This window comes from Lissotriton helveticus, chromosome 2_1 (assembly GCF_964261635.1).
Source record: "Lissotriton helveticus chromosome 2_1, aLisHel1.1, whole genome shotgun sequence".
Taxonomy (NCBI): Eukaryota; Metazoa; Chordata; class Amphibia; order Caudata; family Salamandridae; genus Lissotriton; species Lissotriton helveticus.
The window spans coordinates 1661163000-1661183450 of NC_136059.1; positions in this window are offsets into that span (position 1 = coordinate 1661163000).

Here is a 20451-nt window from a genome sequence, read left to right on the forward strand (position 1 = left end):
GTGTCACTCTGGAAATACAAAAATTATTGGAAGGAAACATCATACAGGAAGTGATGAGCAGCCCATGCAACTCACCGATTATGGGCATCAAAAAGCCTAGTGGCAAGTATAGGGTAGTGCAGGACCTGAGAAAGGTTAACAAAATTGTAGTTCCTTGCTGCCCTATTGTCCCAAACCCTGCAGTGATATTATACCAGATTCCTTGGGATGCTGAATGGTTCACTGTGATTGATTTGTGTCATGCATTCTTTTCGATACCCCTGCACCCCGACAGCAAATTTCTTTTCTCATTTGCTTTTGAGGGTCACGTGTATTGTTGGAACAGGGTCCCTCAAGGGTATACAGAGAGCCCCTCTATCTTTAATCAGATCTTGAAAAAATGTCTAGAGACTTTGATCTTACCTGGGAACTCTGTGTTAGTGCAGTACATAGACGACCTTCTAGTGGCGTCTAAAAGTCACCGGGACTGTGTGGTTGACACCATTGCCCTCCTAAATCATCTGTGTGAGAAAGGGCATAAAGTAGCCCCTGACAAACTACAGTTCTGTGCGAAATCTGTAAAATATCTGGGACACCAAATAGAAAAGGGTGTCAGAAAAGTCACATCAGAAAGAGTGAGAATAATTCAAAAAATGCAGTTGCCCCGTACTCAAAAAGATGTCAGAATGTTCCTGGGTGTATTAGGGTACTGCAGGCAGTGGATTCTGGGATTTGCAGCCTTAGCCAGGCCCTTGATAAAAATGACCACGAGAGGGATGCCAGATGTTGTACAGTGGGACGATGAAAGTCTAATGGCTTTCACAAGATTGAAGAACTGTCTGTGTACCGCCCCTGCGTTGGGAATGCCAGATTATTCCAAAGAGTTTGCCCTTTTCTGTGACACTCGCGATAATTGCGCATTGTCTGTCCTGACTCAAGAACATGGCACGACCAGAAGGCCTGTGGCTTATTTCTCTGCCACACTGGACCCAGTAGCTGCTGGGTTACCAGGCTGTCTGAAAGCAGTAGCTGCTACCTGTGCAAGTTTGGAACAGAGTGAGTCCATTGTCATGGGACATCCTGTGACCGTGTATGTTTCACATGGAGTGGTAATTCTATTGACCAGAACTAAAACACAGTATCTCACCCCTAGTCGGCTGACTAAATACGAGAGGATTCTTGTGGGTGCAGCAAATGTAAGCATTGTTAGGTGCGGTATTCTGAACCCTGCCACCTTACTCCCCGACCCCTTGGAAATGGAAGGTGGGGATGATGATGAACATGATTGTATTGACCTAACAGAGTTCAGTACCAAGCCACGCCCAGACATAAAAGAAGTACCATTGCCTGAGCATGATAAAGAACTATTTGTGGATGGTTCCTGTCTAAGACATGAATTAGGAGGCTTGAGTGCTGCTTATGCAGTAGTGTCTTTCACAAAAATTGAACAAGCAGGTTACCTATATAACATCAAGTCTGCACAAGTAGCCGAATTGATAGCCATGATAAAGGCTTGCAAAATTGGGAAGGACTTACGCATAACAGTGTATACTGACAGTCAGTACTGTTATGGCGTTGTGCATGACTTTGGCCAATTATGGCTACAGAGGGAATTCATGACTTCCTCAGGTACTCCCATTCGGAATGCAAAGGTTGTTCATGACCTTTTAGAGGCCATCCAGTTGCCCAAAGAACTGGCAGTGGTAAAATGTACTGCTCATCAAAGGAGCATGGACAGAGTATCACTGGGGAACGATTATGCTGATCGAGTGGCTCAATGGTGTGCCAAAGATCGGTATATTGTAAATCCAAAACGAGGGGGGCCAGGAACCAGCTGCCAGCTTCAGGTGTTTGAGGAAGTGCCTACATGGGATGAGGTGAGAGAGTGGCAGGAGTCGGCTCCTTGGCAAGAAAGAGAGAAATGGAAGGAGGATGGGTGTAGACCGAGACGTGTGGATGGTGTGATTTTGGGCCCAACTGGTATGCCTGTGTTACCCCGACACTTGCTTGGCACAATGGCAAGATTAATACATGAAGGATCACACATTGGTAGGGATGCCATGATTCTGGTATTTCAACAGACTTGGTACAGTAAAAAGTTCAGGAAGGTAGCAGAGTCCCTCTGCCAGAGGTGCCTGTCATGTCAACAGATGAACCCAGGCAAGAGGACAATGGTTGAACTGAGCAAGATTGGGAGATCAGGGGGTCCCTTTATAAGGATACAGGTTGATTTTATCACCATGCCCCGTTGTGAAGGGAAACGATATGTCCTTGTCATTGTTTGCGTATTTTCAAAATGGGTAGAAGCTTACCCTACTCCTCAAAGTGACGCACTGACAGTAGCGAAGTGTTTACTAAAAGAACTGATACCTAGGTTCGGAATACCATGCATTATTGAATCAGATAAGGGTGGACATTTCCAGAATGACATACTGGCTGAACTCTGTAAGGCCTTCGGAATAAGGCAGAAACTCCATTGTGCATACCACCCAGAGGCTTCTGGAATAGTGGAACAAGTAAATGGAACTATCAAAAACAGACTAGCAAAGCTGACAGATGCTACTGGCATGACCTGGGTGAAGGCCCTGCCCCTGGTCCTGATGGGACTAAGAAGTGTTCCAGACCGCAAGACAGGCCTAAGTCCCCATGAAATCATTATGGGAAGAGTGATGAGACAAGCATGGGTGCCAGGAAGCAAACTGTTGAGTATTACTGATGATTTGGTGCTTGAATACTGCAGAAGATTGGGTGACCAAGTGCGTTCTATCTCTCGCCAGATTGGAGACGACGGCATCCTCAATCCAACGACTCCTCTCCACAGCTTGGTTCCAGGAGATTGGGTCAAAATAAAGAAGCACACTCGATCAAGCTGTCTGGAACCAAGGTGGGGAAAGAAACGCCAAGTAATCCTGGTGACAACCACTGCAGTAAAGGTCGCAGGTGTTCCTCAGTGGATCCACGCTGGACACACCCAGAAGGTATTGCCAGACAAAGGATTTGAAGAAGAAGGGCAACCGGCAGAGGACCCTGAAGGAGCCAGACCAGAAGCAACTGACAACGAGCAGCCCAGCACCAGTCAGGTTGCAGGAACAGCAGACGTTGGCCCAGGAGTAGTTGACTACGAACTGCCAAGAATCCAGCCTGCTGAAGAGGTCCAGGAAACTGAGCCAGGAGTAGCTGAAGACGAACTGCCAAGCATATGGCCAGAAGAATGGATACCGATGATTGATCTGACTGAAGATCCTATCAGAACAAGAGAACGACTTAGTGAAGGTAGAGAGTGGACTAGTCAGGAAAAGCAAGGCACAGGCGAAGAACCTCAGCCGCTTGAGATTCAAATCAAAACTGAGGAAGGAGAAGGTCAGACAGGGACAGAGCAGGTATTCGATACACCACCGCGAACACCTGATGCAGATAAGGGAGAGACTAGAAACAGAGTGATAGTTCGAGCAGAAGAAGATCAAGAGATCGAAGTGCTTGAACAGGATCAGAGAGGGTTAGAAGAACGGGTTCAGGAAACAGAAACAGAAATAAAGACCATCGAAAGCCAAAAACAAAATATTCCTGAACAAGGCCAGATTAGCAACCAGGCAGAAGAATTTGATGCTAGCCCTGGAACTAGCCAGATAAGGGAAGTAGGAGAAGAAAGTGGAGAAGAATTACCACAAGATAGAGAGAACAAGAAAATAAGAAAAGAAAGTGAAGTCCAAGTACCGACTAAGAGACTAAAGAAAAGAAACAACCTTGAGCCTAGGTTTGTAAAAAGATTGAGACTTAGGATAAAGACAGTGGAAGAAAAACGTGCAGAGGCAAGAAGAAGTGCTCGAATAGCAGAGCAAGAAGAAGACTCTTCCAAAAGAAGGAGTGAGCGAATAAAAAGACAAAACAAAAAGTACAAGTCTCCTGAATGGACACTGGTTTTGGAAGAACTTGAAGATCTTGATATAACTGACGTGAGCGACGGAGAACCTGTCCCAGAGTACTCAGCTGAAGAGGAAGACGAACCACCGTGAATTTGCACAAAGTAAGCTAGTTGTGTAAAAAGCTAAAAAGAGGGGTGAGAACACTCCTTCTGAGCTAAAATGTCTGATTCAACAGTGAATGGTAGACCTAGTTGCAGCCGTTTTAAGACGTGTTGCAAGGTGTGTATATGTAGTGTAGTAGTACTGATAGTTATCTGGATAGGATTAACAATTTTCATTCCCTTTGCTGTAAGTAAAGATACTAACATTGTCCCTGCTGAAACTGTAAATACTGACAGTGAGGAGTTGACAACACAGAGTGTAGAAAGACATGAAAGAGCTTTGAGACAAACAAAACAGAACTTAGAAGCATCAGATGAGGGAGGACTACATTATCATGGAGTTAAGAACAAGACACACTTAAACGTTTTCGCAAACTTATTAATACACTATGTAGAGACTATGGAAATTGAAGATTGCTATGTCTGCATGAAGCTACCTACTTCGGTGGCTGAAGGCGTGACATACCATCATCTGCCATTGACATATGGAATTTCCTGTAGCATTTTAGCTAGTTTATTTTACAAAAGGGGACCGTTACAGTATTATTACTCTAGCAATGACGTGATCTTTTCTGAACTTCCTATACGTGGGAACTTGAATCCTGTACATACCAAAACTGACACCATAAGATATATGGGAGACTACTTTCTGACTATAGGGAACATTGACATAGCAGACGCACACAGAGATAACTTGACTTGTTCTTTGCGTGAGCAGGAAAAGATGTTCCTGAACATGGCAGAGAAAAGGAGAATTAAAATTCAGAAGAAGGCTAATGACGAAAGTCAGAAAAAGCCAAAGTGGGCAGAAAACATGGAAGGCACATCATCTGGTGGAGCGGGTCCTGCTCTGTTGCTGGATTTTGAAAAGAAAGGCAAGCTATGTCTTCACCGCGAGAAGACTAGCTATTATAATAATGTTTTCATTGGTTCCAGTGAATGCGAACATAATTACAAGGTAATTGGAGGTTGGGGTTTCAAAAATGGGTCAGAGCCTGTGTTTCCTGGAATTTATTATATTTGTGGGGACAAGGCTTATTTCAAATTGCCGGATCACTGGTATGGAAGCTGCTACTTTGGCATTGTTTTCCCGAAAATATACCATGTGAATGGAAAAGCTGGAAGCAATGAAGATACTAATGGCTTAGTGCGTAGTAAAAGAGAGAGTATAGGTGAAATTATGGGTAGTATTTTCAGTGCACTGATACCTGGAGTGGGAGTGGTTCTGAACACTCACAGAATTTGCAAATTGTCTACTATAGTAGATGTGCTGTCTACTGAAACAGCTCATGGATTTCTGCTGGTCAATACCGAAATGGTTGCGATCAGATCAATGGTTTTACAAAATCGACTTGCTCTTGACACCTTATTAGCGAAAGAGGGCGGAGTCTGCCGGATGTTGAAGGCGCAACATTGTTGCACTTATATTCCGGATAAAAGTGTACAGATCAAAAGATATGTGAAAAACATTACTAATTTGGCAAAGGAACTCAAACCACTCGAGGTTGATAGTGCCTGGAAGAGACTGGTAGATGGTCTCTCAAATGTAGGTCATTGGCTTGCTAGCATAGGTAAAAGCTTATTATTCAAAATTCTGATGCCAATTGGTATTATAGGTCTTATTATACTTTCCATTGTCTTATGCTGTAAATACCGCAAGCGCACCAAAAAGCACGAGGTAAATGCAAGAGGAGTGAAACGAAGTGTGGATGAGATTGAATTAGAGGAAGTGAATGATCAGATATACAAAAAGGTGAAGACTTCTCATCCGGCTAAAACTGAAAGAGAAAAATTAGAACGGTTGCTGGAAGAAATAGAACTTTATAAAGTGTGAAAGAAAGTTGGCATCTGGTTCCATTATAATTTGTGATGATAGTAGATATCATCAAAGAGGGGATTGATGAAGCAAAGCTTCGCATATTTTGCGGCTTGCCGAAATCAAGAACCTCGTTTATGTGTAATAAGGTAACAAAAATGTATGTTTTACTAACATTTATTTTGTTTAAGCAAAGTTCCCGAAGCTTGCCTATGTGTATTTCTAATGAATTAATCCGTGTCCCTAAAAAATGGCCGCCGCTTGTATTTTAGTTACTGCGCATGCGTCAGCCACACTCACGTGTCCTGACGCGTCTGCAGAAGTGGAGGGAAAGTTATGCGCATGCGTAATTCATAGCTGTGCTTATCATGTGGTACTGCTCGTGCCACTGCTCTTGTGTCCGTATCAATGTAGCTAACATTTAGATGCAATAAGTTTATTTCTTGATGATGAGTTAAAAGTACAAACCCTGTGATGTGTTTTCATAATGACATTATTATGTATTAATTTGTTTTCGCTTACTTTACATGTACCGCGGGAAATGGGGGTCTGAGTGAGAGGAGAGGCATATTGGAGGTCCCTTCTGCGCCTGTGCGACATTCGGCAGCACGAGGGACCTTGGCTGATGGAACATAGCCAGTTGGCAGTGATGGGCGAGATGCTCCTGAGAAAGTCACCTCTGCCCTGCGAGAACAGCGAATGTGGCTCCTTATATGATACATTGTAATATTGCGCTACTGTTTGCTGTGTAACTTCTCATGGGAACCTCAAACCTGCTAGGCGGTACCCAAATATGTTAATGAAGGCTTCAAATCGTGTATTGTGATTGGTGTGTTACCCAAACCCTACCTTAGGACCAATCGAAATTGAGGGATTCTGACACTTTGCAACATTGGGGGGTGGTACACTGTCCCCAAACTGTATATCTACCCTGGGTTCACCTAGTGAACCGTCCGACTTGTCTGGTTTAGCTGACCTGTCACTGACCCATCGTACTCAATAGGTGACTGAAGATACAGAGCGCTGCGGAGCACTCTGTCCGAATTTGACCATAGACTAAGGTTCTACTGAACCTTAAAGTGCTGGCAAAGCACTTAGCTGGGAGTTCGCTGACCCAATCGGGGTCTTGATCGATAGCTGCAGAGCGGGTGGAGCGCAGGCGTTGCTTCCGAACTGTGGGTTCCGGTCCTGTCCTGAAGAGGGTCCTGTCCTGAAGAGGGTCCTGTCCTGAAGAGGGTCCTGTCCTGAGGGTTTGCTGTCCTGTCCTGAGGGTCCTGTCCTGATTCCTATTCCGAGGGTATCCTGTCCTATCCTGGGTGTCCATTCTGCACCTGCTGTCCTTTGAGGGGTATCCTTCCTTGAGGGTTTCCTGTCCTTAACTGACCCGTGGCCAGGGTTTGGTTTCCACACTTTTCTAGGTAAATATTGCTCTGAACCTCTTGAAATTCTTGCACCTTCTGAATTTCTAACTTTTGCTTTAATAAAGTTCAACATTGCATATGTTATATTTTCCATGCCTTTCCGCAACTATTGAAAAGTCATTTATAATTTTTCGCAAAGTTATTCCTATGCCTTCTCATTTGTTAGAAATTATATTTTGCATAGCAGTGTGTTATTTCCTGATATGGTCTAGAACTTTGTTGCCTAGGTTGTTCAAAGGCCCCTTCACCTTAAGTGAAGCGTGTTATTCATTATAAACTCTCCTATAGTCACTCACACTTAGGTATCCCTGTTTAGATAATACTGACTTGCATAGTATCTTTTCTCGTTACATTTTATTTAGTACCTTGATGATTACTCTGTCATTATTTCTTTCTGCCTATGTGATTTACGTTATCTTGGTTATTGATTGCCTTGTTTTATTGTACCTCATGCAAGAAAATATTGAATTTAGATAAACATTTTAAAACTTCCAGTTGTCCGTGGTCATTTAAACAGTATTTGAATGTTATTGTTTGGGGTTTGTATTTTGCTGCCTTTCTTTTACAGCTAGCTCCCTGATTCATTGTGGTCATTAGGCACCCGCATCGGTGGATGGTAAGTCGGGTGCACCGAAATTTGGTAGCAGGGAACACACACACACCAACTTGATGGAGCTCGTGAAGTCACCTGATCGATGTATATGGTGATTTGAAAAGTATATGGGCCCTGAAGCCGGAAACGGCGAAAACTGTTGGTCGGGTGGCCTCGCGCGCTCTATCAGAATGATTTGAAGGCCGCCTGCTACATGCAGTGGAACAGGCTATAAGCAATTCTCATATAAACAATTTAGAACTCGTGCAGTCATTTCTCACGAGAATGTGCTGTAGCATTGCAATCTAATGTTCACGCTACGTGGTGACGTAGCGTGATGGGCGGCGATCTCGGATCGCGCTAGAAACGCGCGATTCGAGTGTAGGAGCCTGAGCAGAGTGCAAGCAAGCTCGGTGCTTTCTGTGGGAGAATTATAATTAATAAATATCGAGGCTAGCCAACCCCCAGCTGTCCTGTCATTATTCCAGGGACCTGCATCATTACAGTGGTGACGAGGCTGGGACCTGCAAACAGATGAAAGGAAAAAACAAGAAAGAAGCATTGGCAAGGACAAGGAAGTAAGGACCAGCAGTGTAAAGCAAGGCAGGCCCCACTTTTGAGGGAGCAGGAACACCACAGAGAGCGTGGCAGCAGCAACAGGACGAGCACCAGGGCAGAGTGCAGACTGGCACAACCAGGTACAGGGGCAACCATCCCCCAGGCTCAGAGGGAGGATAAATCCCGGGAACACCAAGCAGGACAAAAGAAGGGACGCGGCATAGCAGAAGGACTGGCACCAGCAGACACCCAGCTAATAAGGAACATACAGGCCGGGAGAAGCACCAGTAGCGGGACCCTCGAACAGGGCAGGGGCCCTGGCGGAATCAAGGAGAAGTGGAGCAGGAGGAGCAGAGAGTCCAAAATTCCACCCAGACCAAGGGGAGGAAACTAGTGCGCCAGGCAGTCCCAAGAGCCAGGAAACAGCGCCGAAGAAGCGCGAAGAAATGAGCACGCAAGCATCTTAGATGACGACTCCGATCCCATTCCTACCAAAACCGGGAGAACCCCTGATGAAATGGGAAGACTGGAGAGAATATATTCTCAATTACATAGAAGCACTGGAAGATGAGAATGAAGAGCCGTTTACGAGCAAAAGAAAAAAGAGAATACTACTGGACAACCTGGGCCCAGAATGAATTGGAGTATTCCAGAACCTGGTACCTAAGCCCCGACAAGCAGCAGATGACGACGTATTCGCGCATGCCATAGAGGAACTCAATGAGCATTACAGACCGGCAGTATGTACGTTCATAGATCGGTATAATTTCCAGCAGCGGAAGCAAGAAATAGGAGAGTCAATTGACGAATATGTGGCAGCATTGAAGAAATTAGCGACGACGTGCAAATTTGGAGCGCTACACGATGAGTTCATTAAGGACCAGAGAGTGATGCACACCACTAAAAAAACAGTACAAGATAAGTTGTGGGTGAGTGGTGAAGCCACACTCAGGGAAGTGATAGCAATAGTGAAAAAGGCTGAGCTAACAAAATGATGTGCGGTGCAGCCAAAAGAGAACCAGTCGTGAGGCCGATGGTGAACAAAGTTGACGACGAAGAAACCACAGGAAGGTACAAAGGCGCAGCGACAACCAGCAGAGGGCCCAATAAATGGCTGGGGAAACCGATGCAGCAAGGAAAGCAAAACAAGGGAGCCAGGAACTCGTGTTATCGATGTGGCAGCCAGGCCCACGTGGCCTACGACAAGAGATGCCCGGCGTTCCGAGCTAAGTGCATGTTCTGCGGCATAACAGGGCACTATGAAAAGGTATGTCGTCGGAAGGCAGGCCGCAACACGGTGAAGTATGTAGATCAAGACCCAGAAGATACAAAGGAGAGACGACAAGAGGAAGAAGACACAACGTTGTGCATAGAGGATCAAGTATTGGGCGTGGACATCCGAATATCGAACAAGCCGCAGTGCGACATGTTAATAGGAGGTGTACAGATAAGCATTGTGGTGGACTCAGGATCGCCTTATACAATAGTCCAAAGATCAGTATGTAATGAGAAATTTAAGCCCCATCTGGGACCACGATTGGAACCTCCAGACATAAGACAGATCTCATACACAGGAGAACGAATCCCCATGGTAGGATACAGAGCGTTAAAATTTGAATTCAACGGGCGAAGTGCGGAGTGCAAATTGTACGTAGCAGAAAAGGGCCCGTCGGTCTTAGGCTAGATGGATCAAGGAGAACTGGGCATAAAATTAGACCCAGGAGGAGACATACAAGTACTGATGACGGCACCGGAACAATGGCCAGACCTAGAAAACTTGAAGAGGGACAACCCCAAGGTGTTTGGCGGGAAAGTTGGAAAGCTGGAAAAGTTCATGCACAGGATAGAACTCAAGGACAATGCCATACCAGTATCGCACAAAGTGCGAAATTTTCCCATTGCAGTAAGAGAAGCGGTGCAACAGGAGTTGCGAGGGCTGGAGAAGAATGGCATAATCGAGCCCATAAATTGCGCAGAGTGGCTAGCGCCCCTGGTGGTGGTAATGAAGCCTAGCGGCAAGGTCCGGCTCTGTGTGGACCTGAGAGAACTGAACAAGTGTATCAAGGTGGAAAAGTTCCCACTACCCCGCATTGAGGAAATGTTGGCTAAGACCAAAGGAATAAGATGGTATTCCACTATCGATTTGACGTCGGCATACCACCAAATAGCACTACACCTGGAAAGCAGGAAGTTAACATCGTTCATAACACCCTTCGGATGTTATCAGTTCTGCAGGATGCCATTTGGACTTGCCTCAGCGGCGGCTGTCTTCCAGAAACTTATGCACCGACTCTTCAAAGACATGGAAGGAGTACAATACTTCCAAGACAACATCTTGGTGATGGGGAAAGATCGGAGAGACCACGACACCAAATTGGCCAAGGTACTGAACATTCTGGAAGAGAAAGGCCTGACAGCAGAATGGGACAAGGGCCGTCTAGGGATGACTTCACTCACTTACCTCGGACATGAAATAGGAGAGCGAGGTATCACACCAAAAAGGGACAACGTGAAAGCCATCTGCGACGCCCCCCCTTCCTCCAGCAAGGAAATAGTAAGATCGTTTCTAGGGATGGCTGAGTACTACAGCAAGTACGTGCAGCACTTTGCTATCAAGACACATCACATGAGGCAACTCACAAGGGAAAAAACGGTGTTCGCATGGACTGAAGAAGCGCAGGAAGAGTTCGAGACCATCAAGAGGGATGTCAGCCAGGCGATACCCCTACAAGGGTATGATCCACAAGGACAAACGGTGTTGACGACAGACGCCAGCGATAAGGGGCTGGGAGCAGTCCTTATGCAAGAAAGAAGATACGGCACAACGGAGACACTAAGCTTTGCTTCCAGAACATTATCAGATACGGAAAAGAAGTTCAGCGTCATAGAGAAGGAGATGCTGGCGGTGGTATGGACCATGGGAAATTTCCGACAATTCCTGTGGGGCACGAGATTCCAACTGAAGACGGACCACAAGCCACTGGTAAGAGTACTCACCTCCAGCGGACATGCCAGCGCTACCCCCAGGATAGCCAAGATGACATTGAAATTATTAGAATACAGGTACGACATGGAGTACATTCCGGGAAGCAAGAATAAGGTAGCTGACTACCTTAGCAGAGCCGCAGCGATGGAGGAAGCAACAGAGGGAATGGAAGCGAGTGAAGAGATGGTGGCTTTGATGGAAGACCCGGAGAAAGTAATCAGCAATCAGGATTGGATGGAAGCGTACGGAGAGGACCGGGACATCCAGGAAGTGAAAGAACACATAATTGGAGGGTGGCCCGAAAAAAGGCACCTACAGGCGAACCTCAGGAAATTTTACGAAGTAAGGGAGGAATTGTCCGTGGAAAACAAAGGAACTTTCTTATACAGAGGAGACAAAGTGGTACCCCCGCGGAGTTAATACCTAGGTTGTTGGCGATATTACATGAAGGTCACCTGGGTATTGTGAAAACCAAAATGAGGGCCAAGCAGGGATACTGGTGGCCAGGCATGGATATACAAACGGAAAGACATGTGAGAGAGCGTGACCAATGTCAACAAGCCGACAAGACAATGACGCCATTAAGGTCAGCCCTTGGAAAATTCGTCAACCCGAAGAATCCGTGGGAGGATGGGAGGAACTATCCACTGATATTTTGGGACCCATTCTGCATGACCAAGGAACTCAAAAATATCTATGTGCCATGGTGGACAGGTACTCCATGTGGCCGGAAGTGCACATTCAAGAGGAAATGGACACTGAAACGATACTCAAGTTCCTGCCCGCGACCTTCCTCAGGGAAGGCATTCCCAAGTCGATATTAAGTGACAACGGCCCACAGTTTACATCAGAGAAATGGTGTAAATATAAGGAGAGGAATGGGATCACATCTAAGCATACATCCATATATCATCCGGCAGGAAATGGACATGTAGAACGCTTCAACAGAGTGCTGATGGGGTCCATCCAACCAGCCATCATGATGGGAAAGGACTGGGAAAAGGAGGTCTTAAATATGATATGGGCATACCGCATCACCCCGACCAGCACGGGGTACAGCACCTTCCAGATTCTAAGAGTTAGAGACCCTTTCACAAAGGATAACTTAGCATGGTATGAGAAGACTGTAACCAGTAAATGGTCCCCCGCAGTGATGCAGTACAATCTAGAGAGAGCTCAAACAATTTATACGGAACATTATAACAAAAGGAAGAATGTGAATGAAAAATTTCTGGAGGAAGGAGAATGGGTCAGGGTCAAGTTGGCTACCTTGCAGAAGAAAGGAGACAGCAAATACAGCCGACCCTTACAAGTAAAAGAGGTGTAAGACCGAGTGGCGTTGCTCAGCGACGGGAATGTGTGGTCGCAGGATCGCATGTCCCGGTGCAATAAGATCTTACAATGGATCCCTGAAGACCGGGAACAAGGGGCAACAGGTCGGAGGACACGGGAGAATGACAGCATGGCCCAGGAAGGAGAAGAAAGCACGGAGATGGCGGAACCGGAAATGGAACAAACAGACAGCGAGAGTCCAAGAGCAGAGGTACCACCATGGGAAGGGAGAGAGACTCCCGGCAGAGAGAGGTCGGGTATTCAAGAAGGTAGAGAGAGTGGGCCTACAACGATCAGTACGAGAGAAGAGACTTCCACCCCGGTAAGATGAACCAGGGGGGCAGATTGATTGTGAGGCCCTCTAGGTACCGAGACTTCGAGATAGGGGAAGAAATGTAAGCATCACTACAGAGACTGCCTCTTTTCATGTTTGATATAAAAGGGGGAGATATGTAGCATTGCGCTCTAGTGTTCACGCTACGTGGTGACGTAGCGTGAAGGGCGGCGATCTCGGATCGCGCTAGAAACACGCGATTCGAGTGTAGGAGCCCGAGCAGAGTGCAAGCAAGCTCGGCGCTCTCTGTGGGAGAATTATAATGAATAAATATCGAGGCTAGCCAACCCCCAGCTGTCCTGTCATTATTCCAGGGACCTGCATCATTACATGTGCGAGAGCATTTTTTTCGGTTTAGACAAGTTCAACGCTTTCCAAGTGGAAATAAAGCAATGCTTGGCAATTATAGTTTCAGCTGGCTTCTAATGTGGGGCCAAAGTTCATTAGCATGAGGGGACAGGCTGTTAGGTCAGAATATCCAAGTGCAACCCCTTTGACATGCTGGCATATAAACTAATCGTCAGGTGGGTTGAGAAAACCTCTCCCGAGCAGTGTCGATCCTATTTACTACATTATTCAGTAAATTGCCTTTTTTCCTTAAACCAAACAGGGCCCCATTTAGGTGTTACATATGTGCAATTTTCCAGTATTTTCAGATTATGTGGATTATTCTGCGATCGGCGCAACCATCTTGCAACAACATCTTCACCTCTTGAAAAATGTAAAAATGCCCTTTTGCGCCAACTCACGAAAACAAAACGTTTACACCAGTCAGTTGGTCCAAATTAGAGTTCAATCTGGCCCTTGTGCATTCAGTTTAGCCAGGCCCAAAAGTGATGAAGTAAAGACGGGGTTATTAAGCTCTGAAATTAGTCTAGTTGAAGAGTATAATGCTGATTTATTTTCCACGTTGCAAGTAAGGTGATCACTCTCATGGGCAGGGTAAAGGCTACCTGTTTTCCTATGAACATTTTCTCTTATGAATGGCACAATCCTAATATATGATGGCTAAAATGCACAGTACAAATTAGCCGGAAACATCAAGGGATCACTTTTCCTATTCACCAAGGGAGGACACATGACCGTCGCTTAAATTCTACATGTCCGCAGGAGGGCCTTGTAGTTCATCATGGCCTGGAAGTCCTTTCTGCCGTTCCCGGTGACCCCGGCAGTGATTGGATCCAAAGTTCATTTCAACGACGCCTGATCTCCTTTGTCATCCCCGTGACATGGAGACCCGCAACCTTAATAGCCTCTGCCACCTGCATCTCTGAAGGCGTTCTTCCGCGCCGCACAATGTCCCCGCGCGCTGCTATTCATTATCTAGACTCCACGGCCCTCGAAAGGGGGGGGATGGAGGGGGGCTTTGAGAGCGCACGCGACCCCTGCGAGGGAGCGTGGGTAATTACTCTCTTGCCAATCATTTCCAAGCCAAGCAGCCTTCTGATTCCAATTTATGATTTGGGGCAGTGGGGAAGGTCACTTTCACAATCGGTGGAGGGGGGAGGGGCTCATTTAGCTGCGCTCCTGGGAAAAGGAAACTGAGGATTTTCAATCAGAACCTGTTTTTTTCCTCCACATATTTAATGAAGGCTGTGATTATTCCACTTCTTTGCTAATACAATGCAACATAATGTAAAGGCCATTATAGAAAAAGCTGTTTGTTACAGGTGCAGAGAGAGCGAGAGAAGTGAGATAATGTAGCTCAGGTCCTAAAATACCCACCAATTTTCCAGCTACTAGGCTTCAGCCTATCTCTTTTTTTTTTCTTCAAATGCCAGGCAACAGGAATGAATGAGTTATGAGGAATCGCAGTGGCTTTCTTTCTCCGAACTGCCTTTCCCACCCTGAAAGCCTCCTTATGAAGCATATATGCTCTGTCAGGCTTACCGCGCTCATTAAGTGATGCTGAGAGTGGGAACCTTGGGTAAAATTTGAATACATTATGAAAAAAAAGGAGTTTGCTGATTACTCAGGCAGCGATCTCGGCGGATTAAGGCCCGCGTGCATGCTTTGAATAACTGCCGCCTCATCAGCCAGGCTGCGGGTTAGAGCGAAGGCCGGATCTCTAGTGATCTATTTATAAAGAAAGAGAAGAATCTGTCTTGGGAATAATGTTTTGCCTGCGATAAAACACACATGCACCCCCACACTGATTTAAAATAATAATAATAAAAAAAATATATATATATATATATATATATATATATATATATATATATATATATATATATATATATATATATATATATATATATATATATATATATATATATATATGTATATATATATATATATATTTTTACACACACAGATATATATTACCTACTGGCAGTCGCCAGTAGATAGTTATAGTCAGGACCATGTTTCCATTGGAAAAGCATTTTTTGACTTGCATATATGTTTGGCACCATTTGACAAATCTTCACAAAATGTATCCAAAAAAGTGTGCAAGTGATTCTCGTTGCAAAAGTTTTGGGGTGATTCATCAAGCAGGGAGAGGAGAAAAGAGGGGGCCGTAAAAATAAAGTGCATTTCTGATGTTAATTCCCCTAGACGATTTGAACACTACTACAGCCCGAACCACTTGACGGAATTATACTGCATTTGTCAGAAAGGTAGCTTTGGGTATGCAGAACAAGCTTTCAGTAATTTGGTGAAAATCTGTTCAGTACTTTGTGAGAAGTTAAAGGAAATACAAATTTGCATATGTACAATCACAAAGTCTTTGCAAATAATAACAAGCTTGCCAGAGATCAGCAGAGCTCTGATTTGCTGCCAACACTTCAACCAGGAAGTGTTGGCAGCCATCTTGGGACTCAGCTTTAGCCACTTAGACACTCTTGTACCCCCTCACAGACCCACTCAGAGACTCACACATCCACTCTCAAACCTAATCAGAGACTCATGCACTCACTCACAAATCCACTCAGAAACTCACTCAGTCACTCACAGACCCATTCAGTGACTCGTGCACTCACAGACCCACTCAGAGACTCATGCACTTCATCATAGACTCACTCAGAGACGCATGTACTCACTCACAGACCCACTCAGACAGTCACGCACCCACTCAGAACTACTGAGACACTCACGCACCTACTGACCTACCCACTGAAACAGTATCACGCCTACTCACAGACCTGAGACACTCGGAGAGACACAGGAGAGGAGAGAGTGCAGAAGGGTTTGACTGTGCCACGAATTTAACTTCCTGACTGAAAAACTCTGTCCTCAAGGTACTCTCTATTTCGAGATGGGAATACCTCCTGCATTGTGTACAGTTGAGTTCCCGGATCATGAGTGCAGACTGCAAGTAACTGCTATCCTGGTATTTCATTTTGTCCCTATCCTCACACTAATCTAGTATGTGCGTACACGGGCCTAGGCTTATTTTGTTCTTAATACAGTCTCATCACAGTGTGGTTGTTGGAGTCCTTTTCCTGGTGACTGGCAGGAGGAGGGGTCCCTTGACGGGTGTGAGGTCCTGGACCAGTCCTGTTATCTGGAGGGGAGCACCAAGTGTGCCCTCCTTTACTGACATTGGAGTACTATCCTTGTGATGTAGAGCAGTGGTGACAGCGTACCATGTTTTGTGGGCCTGTAGTTGTCACCAGATAACTATCTGTCACTGGAATGGAGGCCTACTGACCTACTCTTATGAAGGTTTTCTTCTGTGTGTTAACCCAGATCTTAGTGCTAGCTTGCCAAGTGTATGTGTCCAATGTGGGATATGCATTGTGTGCACGAGTGAGTCAGAGTAATGGGAGGGCTCTGGATTCTATTTTGGAAGCCTTTAACCTGATACATTCATTGGATGAAGGAGAGGTTGTTTCCATACTGTAGAAGCATATTGTTGACATTCCTGAAGCTTGAGGGAGGAGATCCAGACATTGAAGTGGATTCAGAGAAGGAAAGGCTCCTTTTTCAATTAGGCCTTTTCATGAGAGGACCTGCTTAGTGTTCCTGTAGCACTGGAATTTGAAAGGGATCCCTTTAGGTGAGGCCAGCCATTTGTTGTATTCTTGATCACTGTTCAGTGAGGCTGTTGGTAAGCAGGTGCAGAAAGCTCACACTTCTTTGTGTCTGTGTTGTGGGTACTCCAGTCTGAAGTCTACACGGCGGTGAGAGTCATCACTCTTCACAAAATCTGTGTCGGAAGAACAGCCTGGAGAGGGCCCCTGAACCACCTCAAACAAGATCTGAAAGTGCAGACAGAGAATCCATATCCTATGTCTACTTTGACAGTACAAACGTGAGAGACATTAACCCACTTGTAGTTCCAATTTCTCTTTGGCCAAGGAAAGGAGTGCTCCACAGAGTACTCAGAGGACTGCTTTGCAACCAGAGGTGGTGTGTGCCTGACATCCTGCTTCCCAGAGATGTGGTGACCTAAGTGAGGAGATAACACCTCAGGGAAGAAGTTGTTCCCCTGACCTGAGAGTAAAAAGGAGGATGCAAATCCTGAAGGAGGTGTGACTGCCCTGAGAGCACCAGAAACAGCGGATCTGCAGTGGTGTGTGGGTCTGCCAGAAGAAGAAAGACTGTAGAAAGTGATCAGCATGCCCTGGAGAGTATGGTTGCAGTGTCTCTGTGGTACGTGGTTCTGAGCGGAAATCATGGACAACAGTCTTCACTGCAAAATGCAATAATTGTATCCGAAGGGGACTGTGCTGCTACAACTTCAAACTGTGAATGAGGTGGTTGAATTGGCACCAAGACACTGTGCTCAAGGCAGACCATGCTGCCAGCACCATGAACTGTGTCAAAGGTAAACTGCTTCTGAAGGTAAAGAAGCACAAGGCTTATCTCGCATTGCTACGACCTTTGACTCTTGGAAGTCCAATCACGACACCTCACTCGATACCTAGAAGTATGAACACCTTAAACTGATGACCTTCTCCATTGATGCAAATACCCAACTGCTGTGGTCCTTTACTGGAACGCGGATCATAGCTCCAGTTGGCATGTCTCTTTCCAGAAGCAAGAGGAAGGAGAGTCTTATGCTGCATATCCCCAGTGCCCACCAAGAAAGGGATCTGTGAAATGCATTGTGGTGACACTGTATTGAAAAAGGGGTTTGTTGAATAACTGAATGTTGCAAATTGAACTGTGGGTTAATCTGCACCTTACCCTTGATATATGCCCAAGAGATATGCTAAACTACAGGTGGAGACCTTGTATGGAATTACCAAAGGTGGTGGACACCTGAAAAAATGGGCAAAGTGGGGTCGAATCCAAGGAGCAGTTGCCCATGTACCAATTGTACCTGTGACCTGTTCTGCGGATTAATATATTTTTAGTGTGTAGATTAATGTACTTTTCCTTTTTAAAGTAAAGCTCTTGGTTAGACAATCTGTACTGCTGAGTGAATGAGTTTGGAGCTTAATCACCCCAACACTAACTTCCTGAGAAATCTGTGACTGCTTACCATCGCTACCACTGAGAGTCAAGTGCTTAAGGGATTGTACAGTTGTGCAGACCACAATAGATTGTACCCCGGGATGCCATAGGTAATTGGCCCAACTCTCCAGGGCTGGGGTCAGTAGCCCTTGCTTGCCTTGTTGCCCCTGGTGGGTTCTGACACTCTACATTTTAATGTGAAGTTCCTTCCAGCAATATGTAATTCTAGGAGGGAATCTTGTGAAATGATAAGGTGTCTATAAAATACAGCCTTCTGCTCTCTGTTATAGAGGAAATTAAACGTGAATACATTATGCTACAGTAGACACCAGTAGAAAGCGATTTAAAAGTATGTGGTGAACGAACAAAACAGACCTAAATCATGAGCTGATACCAGAGAGGTGAGGAATTCACTTGAAAACAGAGTACATGAGACATGTAAGATCTTAGTTAAATGAAAACTTGTGTTTGTAAGAATGAAGGAACTTATGGTCTTAGCACACAGACACGTATTCTGTGTCTCAGCAAATTAAGAATGTGGCTTAAAGAATAGGAGCAGGAGATTGACTTAGCCAAGAGCACATAGCATCTGATAAGAGGTCTTGGAAGCAGAATGGTAAAGCACACACACAAATACACATGAATTCAAGAGTAAAGAATAGTTTGTTTGTTAAGCATTGTTAGAACTGCAATAAAAGATGTGTAATAAAGATGTTAAGAGGTTAGAGGCACAAGTGACGAAATATTCTTGTAATCAATATGTAACTTCTGAGTAATTTATTGTTTGACTTTTTGTAACAAGGATTGTATAGCTTAGGGGTCGATTTCAATGCCGTTTGGAAGGGCTCCAAATCGGATTCAGGTTTGCCGAATCCAATTTGAGACCAACTGATTCTTACACATTTCCCAATGACCAATTACGATGCCCGGAAATTGTGCGGGCTGTCCGTATCGGTTCCGAAAGGTATTCGGACAGGTAGAGTCTTTTGGAGCCGAATTGTACCGGTCTTTAACACGGTTTCTGAGCGAGCGATTACGATGACCGATTTGGACAGCCTTTCCGATTCTTTCTGCCTGAAATGAAACAGCTGTCGGAATCTGTCTTTGGGGGCCCGTAACAGGCCCCCCTTCACCTGGGGCCTATTGAATCGGTCCCGTGGGGGTACCCAAGGGATCCCCCTTTCCAACTATGCACAGTGCGGCAGTCATCATGGAGTGGCCGCTACAGGGTGCAATATTTTCCCCAACCACCCCTTTCTTCATTGGGAGCCTGTGTTCTCATTCAGAACACAGGCTCCCATTGAAGTCAATGGGAGTCTGACTGAATCGTATCCGGAATCATCCGGAAGCATGAAAATCGCTCAGTCAAACTTTCCTAATCCGAGTCGTTCGGAAAGCATTCCCCAACCGAATCAGCTGGAATGATTCCGGACGATATCGTAATCGGCATCTAAGTATTAAAGTGGCTGCCTGTGAAGCAGCAAATTGAGACCAGCTGTTTACTTGTGTCTGGATCACTACTCTCCCTGTCACAACAGTATAAAGCTGTTTTTGCCTTGCCAAAGAGTGGTCTTGTATTTTTTCCTTATTTAAGTTTCCCTGCAACATCTCTAACTTACCTGTTAAGTCGGCAGTATATTGTCCAGCTGTGGATGTTGTTCCCTAGTCAGGTGTGCACCATGCTATAGAATCTGAGGAATTTAGAAGTCTACCACTCATTACATAATGTCATTCAACTTAGATGTTTACTACTGTGTGTGTTGCTGGTGTTGTAAATACAAAGTGCATTTTGAGATTCTTCCAGAACTTAAGTTGGTTAGAGTACTTACAGATCTCAAATGGATCACCATTCGGGCACCAGCAGATAAGGAATACCAAGCACACAGCTCTTGTATATCACATCAATGCCAGCAGTAACAGTAGCAAGCAAATCTTCATATTATGAAAGATTTCACCATACCTACCTCTAGCAAGATCATACCCTTACAAGATCTTTGCAACACCTC